This window comes from Bombina bombina, chromosome 8 (assembly GCF_027579735.1).
Source record: "Bombina bombina isolate aBomBom1 chromosome 8, aBomBom1.pri, whole genome shotgun sequence".
In the NCBI taxonomy this organism is placed as follows: Eukaryota; Metazoa; Chordata; class Amphibia; order Anura; family Bombinatoridae; genus Bombina; species Bombina bombina.
Genome location: NC_069506.1, coordinates 228,809,068 through 228,825,917, shown reverse-complemented (window position 1 = coordinate 228,825,917; position 16,850 = coordinate 228,809,068).

Genomic DNA, 16,850 nt, shown 5'->3' with positions numbered 1-16,850 from the left:
CCAATAAGGGTGTTAGGTGTAGACATAAATTTTATTTCCCCATAGGAATCAATGGGGCTTCGTTAGGGAGCTTTACGCTGCTTTTTTGCAGGTGTTAGACTTTTTCTCAGCCGGCTCTCCCCGTTGATTCCTATGGGGAAATCGTGCACAAGCACATTACACCAGCTCACCGCTGACTTAAGCAGCGATGGTATTGGAATGCGGTAAGGAGCAAAATTTTGCTCAACATTCACTTCTTGTCTTTTAACGACGGGTTTGTAAAAACCTGTAATACCAGCGCTGCAGGTAAGTGAGCAGTGAGAAAAAACTGCTTGTTAGCACCGCACAGCTCATAACGAAAAACTTGTAATCTGGGCCATAGTTAAGTCAGCCCCAGAGCATTAATGCACTAATGCAAGCTAGCTGAATACATCTGGTGAGCCAAGGACAATAGACATATGTGTGTAGCCACCAATCATCAGCTAGCTATCAGTAATGTATTGCTGCTGAGACTACCTAGGTATGCTTTCTAATAAAGGATTTCAAGCGAATGACTTTAAATTTGATAATAGAAATAAATTGCATGGTATATCTGAGATGCAAACGTTTTGTTTTATTTACTTCCAAAACACTTTACCAGCTGCTGCTATTTTGCTCACTTTTTCGGTAATATAGCCACTTGTTTTTGTTTGTAGAGCTTTTGAAATGCGGTGCTGCATGGTCTGGCAAACACTATGCATACAGTATATACAAATGACTTTACTGTCCTTGCAAGGCGAACAGAATGATAAAGATAAATATATCATAAAAAACATCAATAGGCCTATAAAAGTAGAACACATTTACAAGAAAATAACAATTACAATTGGTCTCAGCCCACGTTGCCTTAAAATCTCATTAGTGTTTGATGATTGCTGCTGGTTCCTGTTCAGCAAGTTCTTGTTAGCATATTTGTTAATTGTAGTCATGTACACATCCTGCATTTCGGCAGATGTGTCACATTCTGATGTAACCAACCCTTGGACTGACAATGCATTGCCACATGAACAGTTCAGCCCTTTCTGGCAATCGAGGGGTTAAACCTTCCAGCTTCTTGATGAGTCTGCAACATTTATAGGTTTCTCTCTCTCTCTCTCTCTCTCTCTCTCTCTCTCTCTCTCTCTCTCTCTCTCTCTCTCTCTCTCTCTCTCTATATATATATATATATATATATATATATATATATATATATATAACTGCTTGTGCTTGTGCATAGATCCTGACTTTTATGTTTGACAGCTAATTGGAACCAGAAGGCACATTTTCTTTGCGATTTTCTATCTAAGCAAAACACTTGGGCTTAATTAATCCTCAGGATTGCTCTATGCATAACCAGTATATTTGTATTTCTTTAATGTATTTGTTCCTTAACACTTGCACTAGACAGCTTTTCTATTTATTGATCGCCATTTCTGTTAAAGTGCAGCAGAAATATCTGTTTTATTGATGTCTTTGTGCCAGGGAAACAGTAAGGAAAGACAAGGATGGTAAGTTCTTTATTTACAGAGCTCCCAATATTTTGCATGCCATTTTGGGAGCTATGTCTTGTCATTCCTACTACTTTCCCTACTGCACACAGACTCTGTTCTAGACTGCCCAATCTCATCCCAGTCTGATTAGCCTAGGCCCTCGGGTCCACCCTTGTCTGCCCAAAGCCTAACAGTCTCCAACAGTCATTGTTGCCAGATATGGATTTGGAAAGTAAGTGGTTAATAAGTGTAGTGAATAATTTATGATGGGGATGTTAAAGCTTGTGGATAATTTGGTGATGAGAAGAAGTAAATTAACCCTCAGGATTGGCTCGTGATGTGAACATTTACAGTAAGGTTTACTAATAGGAGTATGCCTTATTATGTTGTTCAATCTCTAACTTCGCTTTCTTTCGCTTTGCTATTTTTTTTCTCCCTGACTGACTAAAGGTTTATTTGACTTGCCAGCTAGGAACTCCTGGACTTTACAGGACTTGCACTCTACATTCCCTAAGGGACTGACTAAAAAAAGAGCTGAATCTTTGTGGTGCTGATTCTTCCTAAGACTTAATTAAGTATTGGTGTCAGGAAAAAGCTGTTTGTTGCAATCATGATTAACATCATTTTACAAACTGTGGATCATTGCCATCAAAAGAATGACTCAAGTGATGCTTATGCTTAAATATAATGAGCTAAATTCCAAGAGTGAGCATTTGCTCCCTTCCAGACACCCATGGTACTAAGACTTGATGGGAATAGGTAGGATGCCAAGGTTGCAAGGCTGAACATGGTGGAGCCCTATATTCTTAAAACTTTAATGGCTCAGATAGAACTAAGGTTGCCACTTTGGCCATGTTTTCCTGTACACTTATGAGTTATACATGCTGCAGGGTGTACAGAGAGGGATATGAATAGTGTAGTTCAATGTCACTATTTGTGTGCGGTCCAGGGTTGAAATTCATGTTCCTACCTGCACACCCTGCTGCATGTATAACTCATAAGTGTCCAAGAAAACATGGCTGAGGTGGCAACCCTAGATAGAACATGCACTTTTAAGAGACTTTTTAGTGTACTTCAATTATCAACTTTACATTGTTCTCTTTGATGGGGAAATTTAGTTCAAACAGGTTTGCGCCAGGTGGAGAAATAACAGAAACCAGACCAAAATATCCAAACAACGGTTAACCTTTTATAGGTTGCTCCTTTATTTACTGCTAGCAGGACTTCCCTTACAGGCAGACAAAAGAGAAGCAAAGCTCTTGCTACATGTAACATATACATGTAACTTATACACTAGTAACATTCCTAGATAGAACAAATACATGTAATTGGACATGTATTAGTCACATAACCTATCCCCTTCACTAGTGGGTTGCTTGGCAAAAGACAAAGAAGAGTTACATGTCTCTTAGCAAAACTAAGTATCTCTTGTGCTACATTTCATGCCATGTCGGTTCCCTGCAGACAAAACTATGTGACGTATATTTTTGGAAAATAGAGTTTCATGGAACAGTAGCAAGAGAAGACAAAATAACAAATAATACATAGCATCTTGTTATCCTTTGTTAAACAGCATACCTAGCTAAACTCATGAGCAGCAATGCATTACCGGGAGCTGTGGTAACATTTTATCACTAGAATATTAATCTAGCTGCTGCACATATATGACTTTTGTCATTGGCTTACCAGGGGCGCGATCCGATATGCAGCGTAGTTTGCGGCGCAAGCGAGGGAACCCCCGCCGCCCACAGTTTCAGCTCGCAACTCGAGCTATCCTATATACGGCGCTGTCAGAGGCTAAAGTGCCGTAAGTCTGATAAACCAGCGATGTCCAGAAATCTGTGTAAGTACAAATTTCTGGAGTCGCCAGTGACTTACGGCACTTTAGAAACTGCCGGCGCCTACAAAACCTGACTAAAGTTATTAAATCTCCCACACTGTCTAACACGCCTCCCTAACATAGCCCAACACGTCTAACCCTCTATCCGCTATCCCCCCTCACTATCCTAACAATAAAAAATGTATTAACCCCTAAACCGCCGCTCCCGGACCCCGCCGCCAGCTATATTAAATCTATAACCCCCTAATGTGAGCCCCTACCCCGCCGCCATCTATTTTAAAATTATTAACCCCTAATTTAATCCCCCTACCCCGCCGCCACCTATATTAAATTAATTAACCCCTAATCTAATCCCCATACCCCGCCGCCAGCTATATTAAATTATTTAACCCCTAAAATACTAAACTATCCCTACCACTAAACCTAAGTCTAACCCTACAAATAGCCCTGAAAAAGGCTTTTTGCGTGGCATTACCCCAAAGTAAACAGCTCTATTGCCAGCCCTTAAAAGGGCTTTTTGCGAGGCATGCCCCAAAGAAAACTGCTCTTTTACCAGCCCTTAAAAGGGCTTTTGGCGGGGCTTTGTCACAAAGTAAACTGCTCTTTTGCATCTAATCTAAATCCCCCTACACCGCCGCCACCTATAATAAATGTATTAACCCCTAATCTAATCCCCCTACACCGCCGCCACCTATATTAAATACATTAAAACCTAATCTAATCCCCCTACACCGCCGCCAGCTATATTAAACAAATTAACCCCTAATCTAATCCCCCTACACCGCCGCCAGCTATATTAACTATATTAACCCTAATTATATTAGGGTTAATATAGTCAATATAGTTATTATATTATATATATTAACTATATTAACCCTAATTATATTAGGGTTAATATAGTTAATATCGTTATTATATTATATATATATATATTAAGTATAATAAACCTATCTAACTCTAACATCCCTAACTAAACTCTTATTAAAATAAATCTAATATTAATATTATTAATTAAAATATTCCTATTTAAATCTAAATACTTACCTATAAAATAAACCCTAAGGCCTAGATTTGGAGTTCGGCGGTAAAAGGGCTGCTAACGCTCCGCTGGCTTTTTTCTGGCCGCACCATAAATTTAACTCTGGTATCGAGAGTTAAAACAAATGCTGCGTTAGGCTCCAAAAAAGGAGCGTAGAGCATTTTTACCGCAAATGCAACTCTCGATACCAGAGTTGCTTACGGACGCGGCCGGCCTCAAAAACGTGCTCGTGCACGATTCTCCCATAGGAAACAATGGGACTGTTTGAGCTGAAAAAAAACCTAACACCTGCAAAAAAGCAGCGTTCAGCTCCTAACGCAGCCCCATTGTTTCCTATGGGGAAACACTTCCTACGTCTGCACCTAACACTCTAACATGTACCCCGAGTCTAAACACCCCTAGCCTTACACTTATTAACCCCTAATCTGCCGCCCCCGCTATCGCTGACCCCTGCATTACACTTTTAACCCCTAATCTGCCGCTCCGTAAAACGCTGCAACCTACGTTATCCCTATGTACCCCTAATCTGCTGCCCTAACATCGCCGACCCCTATATTATATTTATTAACCCCTAATCTGCCCCCCACAACGTCGCCGACACCTGCCTACACTTATTAACCCCTAATCTGCCGAGCGGACCTGAGCGCTACTATAATAAAGTTATTAACCCTTAATCCGCCTCACTAACCCTATCATAAATAGTATTAACCCCTAATCTGCCCTCCCTAACATCGCCGACACCTAACTTCAATTATTAACCCCTAATCTGACGACCGGAGCTCACCGCTATTCTAATAAATGTATTAACCCCTAAAGCTAAGTCTAACCCTAACACTAACACCCCCCTAAGTTAAATATAATTTACATCTAACGAAATTAATTAACTCTTATTAAATAACTTATTCCTATTTAAAGCTAAATACTTACCTGTAAAATAAATCCTAATATAGCTACAATATAAATTATAATTATATTATAGCTATTTTAGGATTAATATTTATTTTACAGGCAACTTTGTAATTATTTTAACCAGGTACAATAGCTATTAAATAGTTAAGAACTATTTAATAGTTACCTAGTTAAAATAATAACTAATTTACCTGTAAAATAAATCCTAACCTAAGATATAATTAAACCTAACACTACCCTATCAATAAAATAATTAAATAAACTACCTACAATTACCTACAATTAACCTAACACTACACTATCAATAAATTAATTAAACACAATTGCTACAAATAAATACAATTAAATAAACTAGCTAAAGTACAAAAAATAAAAAAGAACTAAGTTACAGAAAATAAAAAAATATTTACAAACATAAGAAAAATATTACAACAATTTTAAACTAATTACACCTACTCTAAGCCCCCTAATAAAATAACAAAGCCCCCCAAAATAAAAAATTCCCTACCCTATTCTAAATTAAAAAAGTTACAAGCTCTTTTACCTTACCAGCCCTGAACAGGGCCCTTTGCGGGGCATGCCCCAAGAAGTTCAGCTCTTTTGCCTGTAAAAAAAACCATACAATACCCCCCCCCAACATTACAACCCACCACCCACATACCCCTAATCTAACCCAAACCCCCCTTAAATAAACCTAACACTAATCCCCTGAAGATCTTCCTACCTTGTCTTCACCATCCAGGTATCACCGATCCGTCCTGGCTCCAAGATCTTGATCCAACCCAAGCGGGGGTTGGCGATCCATAATCCGGTGCTGAAGAGGTCCAGAAGAGGCTCCAAAGTCTTCCTCCTATCCGGCAAGAAGAGGACATCCGGACCGGCAAACATCTTCTCCAAGCGGCATCTTCGATCTTCTTCCATCCGGTGCGGAGCGGGTCCATCTTGAAGCAGGCGACGCGGATCCATCCTCTTCTTCCGATGTCTCCCGACTAATGACGGTTCCTTTAAGGGACGTCATCCAAGATGGCGTCCCTCGAATTCCGATTGGCTGATAGGATTCTATCAGCCAATCGGAATTAAGGTAGGAATTTTCTGATTGGCTGATGGAATCAGCCAATCAGAATCTAGTTCAATCCGATTGGCCGATCCAATCAGCCAATCAGATTGAGCTCGCATTCTATTGGCTGATCGGAACAGCCAATAGAATGCGAGCTCAATCTGATTGGCTGATTGGATCAGCCAATCGGATTGAACTTGATTCTGATTGGCTGATTCCATCAGCCAATCAGAAAATTCCTACCTTAATTCCGATTGGCTGATAGAATCCTATCAGCCAATCGGAATTCGAGGGACGCCATCTTGGATGACGTCCCTTAAAGGAACAGTCATTCGTCGTTCAGTCGTCGGTCCGGATGGATGTTCCGCGCTGGATGTCTTCAGGATCCTGCCGCTTCGCTCCGGATGGAAGAAGATCGAAGATGCCGCTTGGAGAAGATGTTTGCCGGTCCGGATGTCCTCTTCTTGCCGGATAGGAGGAAGACTTTGGAGCCTCTTCTGGACCGGATTATGGATCGCCAACCCCCGCTTGGGTTGGATGAAGATCTTGGAGCCAGGACGGATCGGTGATACCTGGATGGTGAAGACAAGGTAGGAAGATCTTCAGGGGCTTAGTGTTAGGTTTATTTAAGGGGGGTTTGGGTTAGATTAGGGGTATGTGGGTGGTGGGTTGTAATGTTGGGGGGGGGTATTGTATGTTTTTTTTTACAGGCAAAAGAGCTGAAATTCTTGGGGCATGCCCCGCAAAGGGCCCTGTTCAGGGCTGGTAAGGTAAAAGAGCTTGTAACTTTTTTAATTTAGAATAGGGTAGGGAATTTTTTATTTTGGGGGGCTTTGTTATTTTATTAGGGGGCTTAGAGTAGGTGTAATTAGTTTAAAATTGTTGTAATATTTTTCTTAGGTTTGTAAATATTTTTTTATTTTCTGTAACTTAGTTCTTTTTTATTTTTTGTACTTTAGCTAGTTTATTTAATTGTATTTATTTGTAGGAATTGTGTTTAATTAATTTATTGATAGTGTAGTGTTAGGTTAATTGTAGGTAATTGTAGGTAGTTTATTTAATTATTTTATTGATAGGGTAGTGTTAGGTTTAATTATAACTTAGGTTAGGATTTATTTTACAGGTAAATTTGTTATTATTTTAACTAGGTAACTATTAAATAGTTCTTAACTATTTAATAGCTATTGTACCTGGTTAAAATAATTACAAAGTTGCCTGTAAAATAAATATTAATCCTAAAATAGCTATAATATAATTATAATTTATATTGTAGCTATATTAGGATTTATTTTACAGGTAAGTGTTTAGTTTTAAATAGGAATAATTTATTTAATAAGAGTTAATTTATTTCGTTAGATAAAAATTATATTTAAGTTAGGGGGGTGTTAGTGTTAGGGTTAGACTTAGCTTTAGGGGTTAATACATTTATTAGAATAGCGGTGAGCTCCGGTCGGCAGATTAGGGGTTAATAATTGAAGTTAGGTGTCGGCGATGTTAGGGAGGGCAGATTAGGGGTTAATACTATTTATGATAGGGTTAGTGAGGCGGATTAGGGGTTAATACATTTATTATAGTAGCGCTCAGGTCCGCTCGGCAGATTAGGGGTTAATAGGTGTAGGCAGGTGTCGGCGACGTTGAGGGGGGCAGATTAGGGGTTAATAAATATAATATAGGGGTCGGCGATGTTAGGGGCAGCAGATTAGGGGTACATAGGGATAACGTAGGTGGCGGCGATTTGCGGTCGGAAGATTAGGGGTTAATTATTTTAAGTAGCTGGCGGCGACGTTGTGGGGGGCAAGTTAGGGTTTAATAAATGTAATACAGGGGTCGGCGGGGTTAGGGGCAGCAGATTAGGGGTACATAAGTATAACGTAGGTGGCGGTCGGCAGATTAGGGGTTAAAAATTTAAATAGAGTGGCGGCGATGTGGGGGGACCTCGGTTTAGGGGTACATAGGTAGTTTATGGGTGTTAGTGTACTTTAGGGTACAGTAGTTAAGAGCTTTATGAACCGGCGTTAGCCAGAAAGCTCTTAACTCCTGCTATTTTCAGGCGGCTGGAATTTTGTCGTTAGAGCTCTAACGCTCACTTCAGAAACGACTCTAAATACCGGCGTTAGAAAGATCCCATTGAAAATATAGGCTACGCAAATGGCGTAGGGGGATCTGCGGTATGGAAAAGTCGCGGCTGTAAAGTGAGCGTTAGACCCTTTAATCACTGACTCCAAATACCAGCGGGCGGCCAAAACCAGCGTTAGGAGCCTCTAACGCTGGTTTTGACGGCTACCGCCGAACTCCAAATCTAGGCCTAAGATAGCTACAATGTAATTAATAATTACATTGTAGCTATTTTAGGGTTTATATTTATTTTACAGGTAACTTGGTATTTATTTTAACTAGGTACAATAGCTATTAAATAGTTAATAACTATTTAATAGCTACCTAGTTAAAATAATTACCAATTTACCTGTAAAATAAATCCTAACCTAAGTTACAAATACACCTACACTATCAATAAATTAAATAAACTACAAATATCTAAACTAAAATACAATTAAATAAACTAAACTAAATTACAAAAACCCCCCCACTAAATTACAAAAAATAAAAAAAAGATTACAAGATTTTTAAGCTAATTACACCTATTCTAAGCCCCCTAATAAAATAATAAAGCCCCCCAAAATAAAAAAAATTCACTACCCTATTCTAAATTTAAAAAGTTAGCTCTTTTACCTTACCAGCCCTTAAAAGGGCCTTTTGCGGGGCATGCCCCAAAGAAAACTGCTCTTTTGCCTGAAAAAAAAAAACACAATACCACCCCCCAACATTACAACCCACCACCCACATACCCCTAATCTAACCCAAACCCCCCTTAAATAAACCTAACACTACCCCCCTGAAGATCTCCCTACCTTGTATTCACCCAGCCGGGCAGAACTCTTCATCCGATCCGGGCAATGTCTTCAATCAAGCAGCAAAGAAGTCTTCTTCCATCCAGGCGATGTCTTCAAGCAAGCGGCAGAGAGTCTTCTTCCATCCGGCGATGTCTTCAAGCAAGCGGCAGAGAGTCTTCTTCCATCCGGTGATGTCTTCAAGCAAAGCGGCATCTTCAATCTTCTTTCTTCGCTCCTCCGCCGGAGAGCATCCATCCGGCACGACGACTTCCCGATGAATGAGGTTCCTTTAAATTACGTCATCCAAGATGGCATCCGTCGAATTCCGATTGGCTGATAGGATTCTATCAGCCAATCGGAATTAAGGTAGAAAAATCTGATTCAAGTTCAATCCGATTGGCTGATTGGTTCAGCCAACTCGTAATCTAGCCGCAAGTCTCTCGCTGCCTAATCCCAAGAAAAATGGGCACCAATAGCACCCCGTGGATGATCTAGGACAAGAGAAGAGGGCAGGGCGCATATAGATGGAGATACCCTCTGGTGTAATAAGTCAGGGAGAGATCATAAAAAAACAGAAGAAGCCAAATTCGCACTCACATGTACAGACCTCAGCACATATGAGTTATGGTAGCAGCAGTAGCGGCGTTAATCCTGGTCTCCTCTCAATTGTTTCCTGTGAACTTCAGTAGATGTCAAACTGGTGTGCAAGTCCGGTCCCCAGTCCTGGTATGAACCGCAGGTATTTGGCTGGGGGAGGAGCAAAAACAGGGCAGACAGCCAGTGCCAGTACAAAAGAAACTTTAATAATGAAGATGATAAAAACAGCACCTTTAAAGCGGAACATGCTGGTGCCTAAAAGCAACTAGTAGTTAAAACTCTCACACAGGAAAGAATACAAGGATTCTATCAGCCAATCGGAATTCAAGGGACGCCATCTTGGATGACGTCACTTAAAGGAACATTCATTCAGTTGTCGGCCGCCGGAAGAAGAGGATGCTCCGCGTCGGATGTCTTCAAGATGGACCCGCTCCGCTTCGGAAGGATGAAGATAGAAGATGCCACCTGAATGAAGACTTCTGCCGTCTGGAGGACCTCTTCTGCCCCGATCGGATGAAGACTTCTGCCGTATGGAGGACCACTTGTGCCCGGCTGGGTGAAGACGTCTCAAGGTAGGGTGATCTTCAAGGGGTTAGTGTTAGGTTTTATTAAGGGGGGATTGGGTAGGTTTTAGAGTACGGCTGGTTGTGTGGGTGGTGGGTTTTAATGTTGGGGGGGTTGTATTTATTTTTTTACAGGTAAAAGAGCTGATTACTTTGGGGCAATGCCCCTCAAAAAAAGCCCTTTTAAGGGCTATTTGTAATTTAGTATAGGGTAGGGAATTTTATTATTTTGGGGGGCTTTTTTATTTTATTAGGGGGCTTAGATTAGGTGTAATTAGTTTAAACGTCTTGTAATTTTTTTTTATTTAGTGGGGAGGGTTGTACTTTAGTTTATTTTATTTTATTGTATTTAATTTTAGGTAATTGTAGTTAATTAATTTAATTTATTTAATGATAGTGTAGTGTTAGGTGTAATTGTAACTTAGATTAGGATTTATTTTACAGGTAAATTTGTATTTATTTTAACTAGGTAGCTATTAAATAGTTAATAACTATTTAATAACTATTGCACCTAGTTAAAATAAATACTAAGTTGTCTGTAAAATAAATCCTAAAATAGCTACAATGTAATTATTAATTATATTGTAGCTATATTAGGGGTTATTTTATAGGTAAGTATTTAGTTTTAAATAGGAATAATTGAGTTAATTATAGTAAATTTATTTAGATTTATTTAAATAATATTTAAGTTAGGGGGGTGTTAGGGTTAGACTTAGGTTTAGGGGTTAATAACTTTATTATAGTGGCGGCGACGTTGGCGGTGGCAGATTAGGGGTTAATACATTTAATAGGCTATGTGGGCTATGGTGGTTTAGGGGTTAATACTTGAATAGGTTTATTGCGTTGTGGGCTATGGCGGATTAAGAGTTAATTGTTTTAAGAGGTAATTTGCGATGTTGGGGTTAATAATTTAGTTATTACTTGCGGTGTGGGTTTGATGGTGGATATAGGGGTTAATACACTTTATTAGTTATTGCAGTGGGGGATTGTGGTTGACAGGTAGATAGACATTGCGCATGCGTTAGGTGTTAGTTGATTTTTGCAGGCATTTTAGGGAGTTACGGTGCTCCCATACTCAGCGCAAGGCTTGCTATGGCTGCCTTTTATGGCGAGGCAAAAATGGAGAAAGATTTCTGGATATTGGATACCGATTTACGACGTGGTCCCATGTTAGCTTATGGGAGTAAAAATTGCGGGCGACAGGTGAAATATACGTGCCGCATTTATATGCGGCGCTGTATATAGGATACCAAAATTTCGTAAAAACCAGCGTCGCCGGCTTTTGCGGGCGACGCTGCATATGTAATGGAGGCCTAGATTTCTAAAATGGTTTTCTTAAAGGACCACTTAATGCAGTAGAAATACATAATTAACAAACACATAATAAAAATACAGTGCTTTAACACCTACTCTGATTCTAAAATAAGCAGTAGATTTTTTTCTAACAAATTTATTTTTTCTCCCATTTTCCAACCTCCTGTATCATGTGACAGACATCAGCCAATCACAGACTAGTATATGTATACCCTGTGAGCTTGTGCACATGCTCAGTAGGATCTTGTTCCCCAGAAAGTGTGAATATAAAATTGGAAAGTGTCTTAAAATTCCATGCTCTTTCTGAATCATAAAAGTTTATTTTGACTTGAGTGTCCCTTTAAATATACTGCATTTACCTGTTTACAGAGTTAAAGGGACATGCCACCCACATTTTTTCTTTTATGATTTAGAAAGAGAATGCAATTTTAAACATCTTTCTAATTTACTTATATTATCTAGTTTGTTTTATTCTCTTGATATTCTTTGATGAAAAGCATATCTAGATATGCTCACTAGCTGCTGATTGGTTGCTGCACATAGAAGCATCATGTGATTGGCTCACCATGTGCATTGCTTTTTCTTCAAATAAGGATATTTAAAAAATGAAGCAAAATAAATAATGGAAGTAAATTGTAATGTTGTTTAAATTTCTATTCTCTATCTGAATCATGAAAGAAAGATTTTGGGTTTAGTGGCCCTTTAACACTGATTTTTTTTTGTCATGGCTCTTTCTACTCCTGAGTACAGATTTCTAAAATACTGACAGTACTGCCGTTTTAATGATTACACTAGAAATCTGTGATCGGGTTTCTTACATCTTTGGCTTCAGAAATTGTCTTGTGATACTGTAAGCGGCTATAGATGTTTGAGTTGTCATCGTGCTGAAGCTATGAAGAGAAAGTGAAGCAAAACATTGATTTTGTTCCAGCTATGGGAAGCGCACGCGTCCTGTGACATCAGCGAGTCCCTCGTTACAACTGATCACCTGTGGAGATTGAGCGTGTAATGAATCTGCAAAATTACACCCTGGCCTGAAAGAAAAAGTACATTTTGCAGTTGATGAGCTGTTTAAAGTGCGATCAATTCCCTGAAATGAGATGGTAAATCGAGTGAGATAATTACACACAGGTTAGGTTAAACGCTGTCACACACGCAGTTATGAAACCCTGGTTACCTTAATAAATCGCTTGCTAATGAAACTAACCAGTCTCCCTGAACTAGGTGGTAGCTGCATAGAGCTAGTTGAAAACTAATCAGTTTCACCTGAAACTTGCTGATTACAAACTGACTGGTTTTACAGAAGTGTGCAGGGAGTGACTACTGTTTATGCTAACAGCTAATTTTAGTGTGCTATTGGGCCAGATTACAAGTGGAGTGCAAAATATCGCCTACAGGAGCCCGATATTTACACTCCTCTCAGTAATACCATTGCACGCAAATGTGCGCTGGTATTACAAGTTAGCCGCAATGTAAACGCGAGGTTGCATTCACATTGCAGGAAAGCATTGTGCTCACAAGAGTGTGCTTCAATAGGCTCCAATGGGAGCTTAGTTCTCATGCTGTGATACACGGCAGAGAACCTAGCGCAGTGAAGGGGTAAGTCGCGCAGAGATAGGTAGCAGATTTTAAGTATATATGTATATAAATATATACATATATATTTATGTAAGACAAGAGAAGAGGGAAGGGCGCACAGAGATAGAGATACCCTCTGGTGTAGTAAGTCAGGGAGAAATAATAGAAAAACAGAAGAAGACAAATTCTCACATGTACAGACCTCAATACATATGAGGTATGGTAGCAGCAGTAGCGGCGTTAAGCCTGGTCTCTCAATCGTTGCCTGGGATCTTCAGTAGATTTCAAACCGGTGTGCAAGATGCACAGGTATTTGGCTGTGGAGGAGCAAAAACAGGGCAGACAGCCGGTGCCGGTATAAAAGAAACTTTAATAAAGAAGATAATAACAGCACCTGTAAAGCGGAAGAAGCTGGGGCCTAAAAGCAACTAGTAGTAAAAACTCTCACACAGGAGACAATATAAGCTAGAGCGTGGCGTAGTACTGCACAGAAACACACTCGAGTGAGGGGGCGTGGCCTGATGCATTTCACGAAGCTATTGGTCACTTCGTCAGACCTCTCACTAGTGTGTGTTTCTGTGCAGTGCTACGCCACACTCTAGCTTGTATTCTCTACTGTGTGAGAGTTTTAAGTACTAGTTGCTTTTAGGCACCAGCATGTTCTGCTTTAAAGGTGCTGTTTTTATCATCTTCATTATTAAAGTTTCTTTTGTACTGGCACCAGCTGTCTGCCCTGTTTTTGCTCCTCCCCCAGCCAAATACCTGCGGTTCATACCAGGACTGGGGACCGGACTTGCACACCAGTTTGACATCTACTGAAGATCACAGGAAACAATTGAGAGGAGACCAGGATTAACGCCACTACTGCTGCTACCAAACCTCATATGTGCTGAGGTCTGTACATGTGAGTGCGAATTTGACTTCTTCTGTTTTTTTTATGATCTCTCCCTGACTTACTACACCAGAGGGTTAAACATAGATGTACTTGCCATACTACTTATGTAGTATACCAACTCACCTGTAAATGTGGCAAAATCTATGTAGGTAGAACCAAAAGGAAAATTAAGTATAGATTGAGGGAACACATAAAAAATATAGAATCAGGCTTTGACAATCACAGTGTGTCTTATCATTTCAAAGTTTGTCATAATCAAAACCCCAATGACCTTAGTATTAAAATTATAGAATGGGTTGAACCAGATAGATGGGATACAAATAGACTGCTCAGGTTAAGACAAAGGGAAACCTTTTGGATAAAAACCCTTGATTGTTTGGAACCAAAAGGGTTAAATATAGAATTAGATATCCAGGCTTTTTTATGAACATGGTCTTTTATTAATTGTCTTTTAGTATTCTTATTTATCGATTTTAGGTTATACTATATATTATGTTATTTTATTCATGTGTATATAGGTAAATATAAAATTATATATAATTACCCTAAATTAGGATACATTTTCCCTCTTATTAATTTATTTCTGCTTAGAATATAATGATTATCCACATACACAGTTTATATTATTTGATTATCAAATTTGATTGTAATTTTAACCATATTATTAATTCTGTTTTCCTTGATGCCCCTTACATACTATTAATTTAACTTCATAATATAAATTATTTATTAATTGTATGGGACTCTGTTCGCCCACGGGTATATAAGAGGCATAGAGGAGCTAGCTAAGTATTCTTGACAAAGTCCCGACGATAAAAATAAACCCTAAGCTAGCTACAATGTAACTATTAGTTATATTGTAGCTAGCTTAGGGTTTATTTTACAGGTAAGTATTTAGTTTTAAATATGAATAATTTAGTTAATTATAGTAATTTTATTTAGATTTATTTTAATTATATTTAAGTTAGGGGGTGTTAGGGTTAGACTTAGGTTTAGGGGTTAATACATTTAGTATAGTGGCGGCGACGTTGGGGGCGGCAGATTAGGGGTTAATAAATGTAGGTAGGTGGCGGCGATGTTAGGGACGGCAGATTAGGGGTTAATAATATTTAACTAATGTTTGCGAGGTGGGAGTGCGGCGGTTTAGGAGTTAATGTTTATTATAGTGGTGGCAACATTGGGGGCGGCAGATTAGGGGTTAATAAGTGTAGGTAGGTTGTGGCGACATTGGGGGCGGCAGATTAGGGGTTAATAAATATAATGTAGGTGTCGGCGATGTTGGGGGCAGCAGATTAGGGTTTCATAAATGAAATATAGGTGGCGGCGGTGTACGGAGCGGCAGATTAGGGGTTAAAAAATGTATTTTAGTGTTTGCAATGCGGGAGGGCCTCGGTTTAGGGGTTAATAGGTAGTTTATGGGTGTTAGTGTACTTTTTAGCACTTTAGTTATGAGTTTTATGTTACGGCGTTGTATCATAAAACTCCTAACTACTGACTTTTAAATGCGTTAGGACTCTTGACAGGGTAGGGTGTACCGCTCACTTTTTGGCCTCCCAGGACAGACTCGTAATACCGGCGCTATGGAAGTCCCATAGAAAAAAGACTTTACGAAGTTTACGTAAGTCGTTTTGCAGTAAGGCCAAAGAAGTGTGCGGTTACCCTAAACCTTCAAGACTCGTAATACCAGTGGCTGTAAAAAAGCAGCTGCTTTTTTATCCTAACGCACAACTCGTTATCTAGCCATTGGAATCCTTCATCCGGGACATCCTAAAACATTTAATGTGAAAATGGCTTAATGTAGCTTAATGAGTAAAAAAGTGGCCAAATGTTAATCAATTGCTGCATACATTTGCACAAGATTTCCACTATCCAAGTCTATCCTAAAAGTGTTATGGATTTTGGTTTCACAAAAGGCTTGTTTTTTTGGGGAGCTTAATGTGGCTTAACATACAAAATGTAACTTAGATGTTAACCAATTTCCCCCAAACTTCCCACAATACAATAATCTATCCATTCAAACATATTCTGAAAATTTCAGGATATTTGGTAAAACATACCAAAAGTTGTTCACATTTAAAAAAAAAAAAAAATGTAAATCCTAAAACATTTAATGTGAGCAGCTTCCGGCGCATCCGGCGAGGAGCAGGTCCATCTTCAAGACATCCGTCACGAAGCATCCTCTTCTTCAGATCGTCGCTGGAAAATGAAGTTCCCTTTAAGTGAAGTCATCCAAGATGACGTCCCTTACATTCCGATTGGCTGATAGAATTCTATCAGCCAATAGGAATTAAAGGGGAAAAAATCCTATTGGCTGATCCAATTTTGTGTGTGGGTTGTGGGGAACTGCAGAAATAGATTTTCAGAGTTGTCGATGCAAAGAGGGCCACTCTGTGGCCCTCTCTGAATCGCACAGCGGTGGTGCCAATCGTTGGTGGGTGGGAGCAATAGCAGGGAGGCAGGTAGGCGGCCCATCACTGGAGCTTTTCCGGTCCAGCGTGATCTCTTCAGTTAATCCACGGGAGTGTGCCAGGGGCGGGTGCGCACGCCTGCTTCAGATCACAGTAAAGTGATCGTGTGAGGGAAGGTGGGTGAGTGAAGGTGGGAGAGGGAGGGGGGAATAAAGTTGGGGAATTAAAGGTTGGGAAAGGGATCTGGGTGGAAGGGGGCGATAAATGATGGG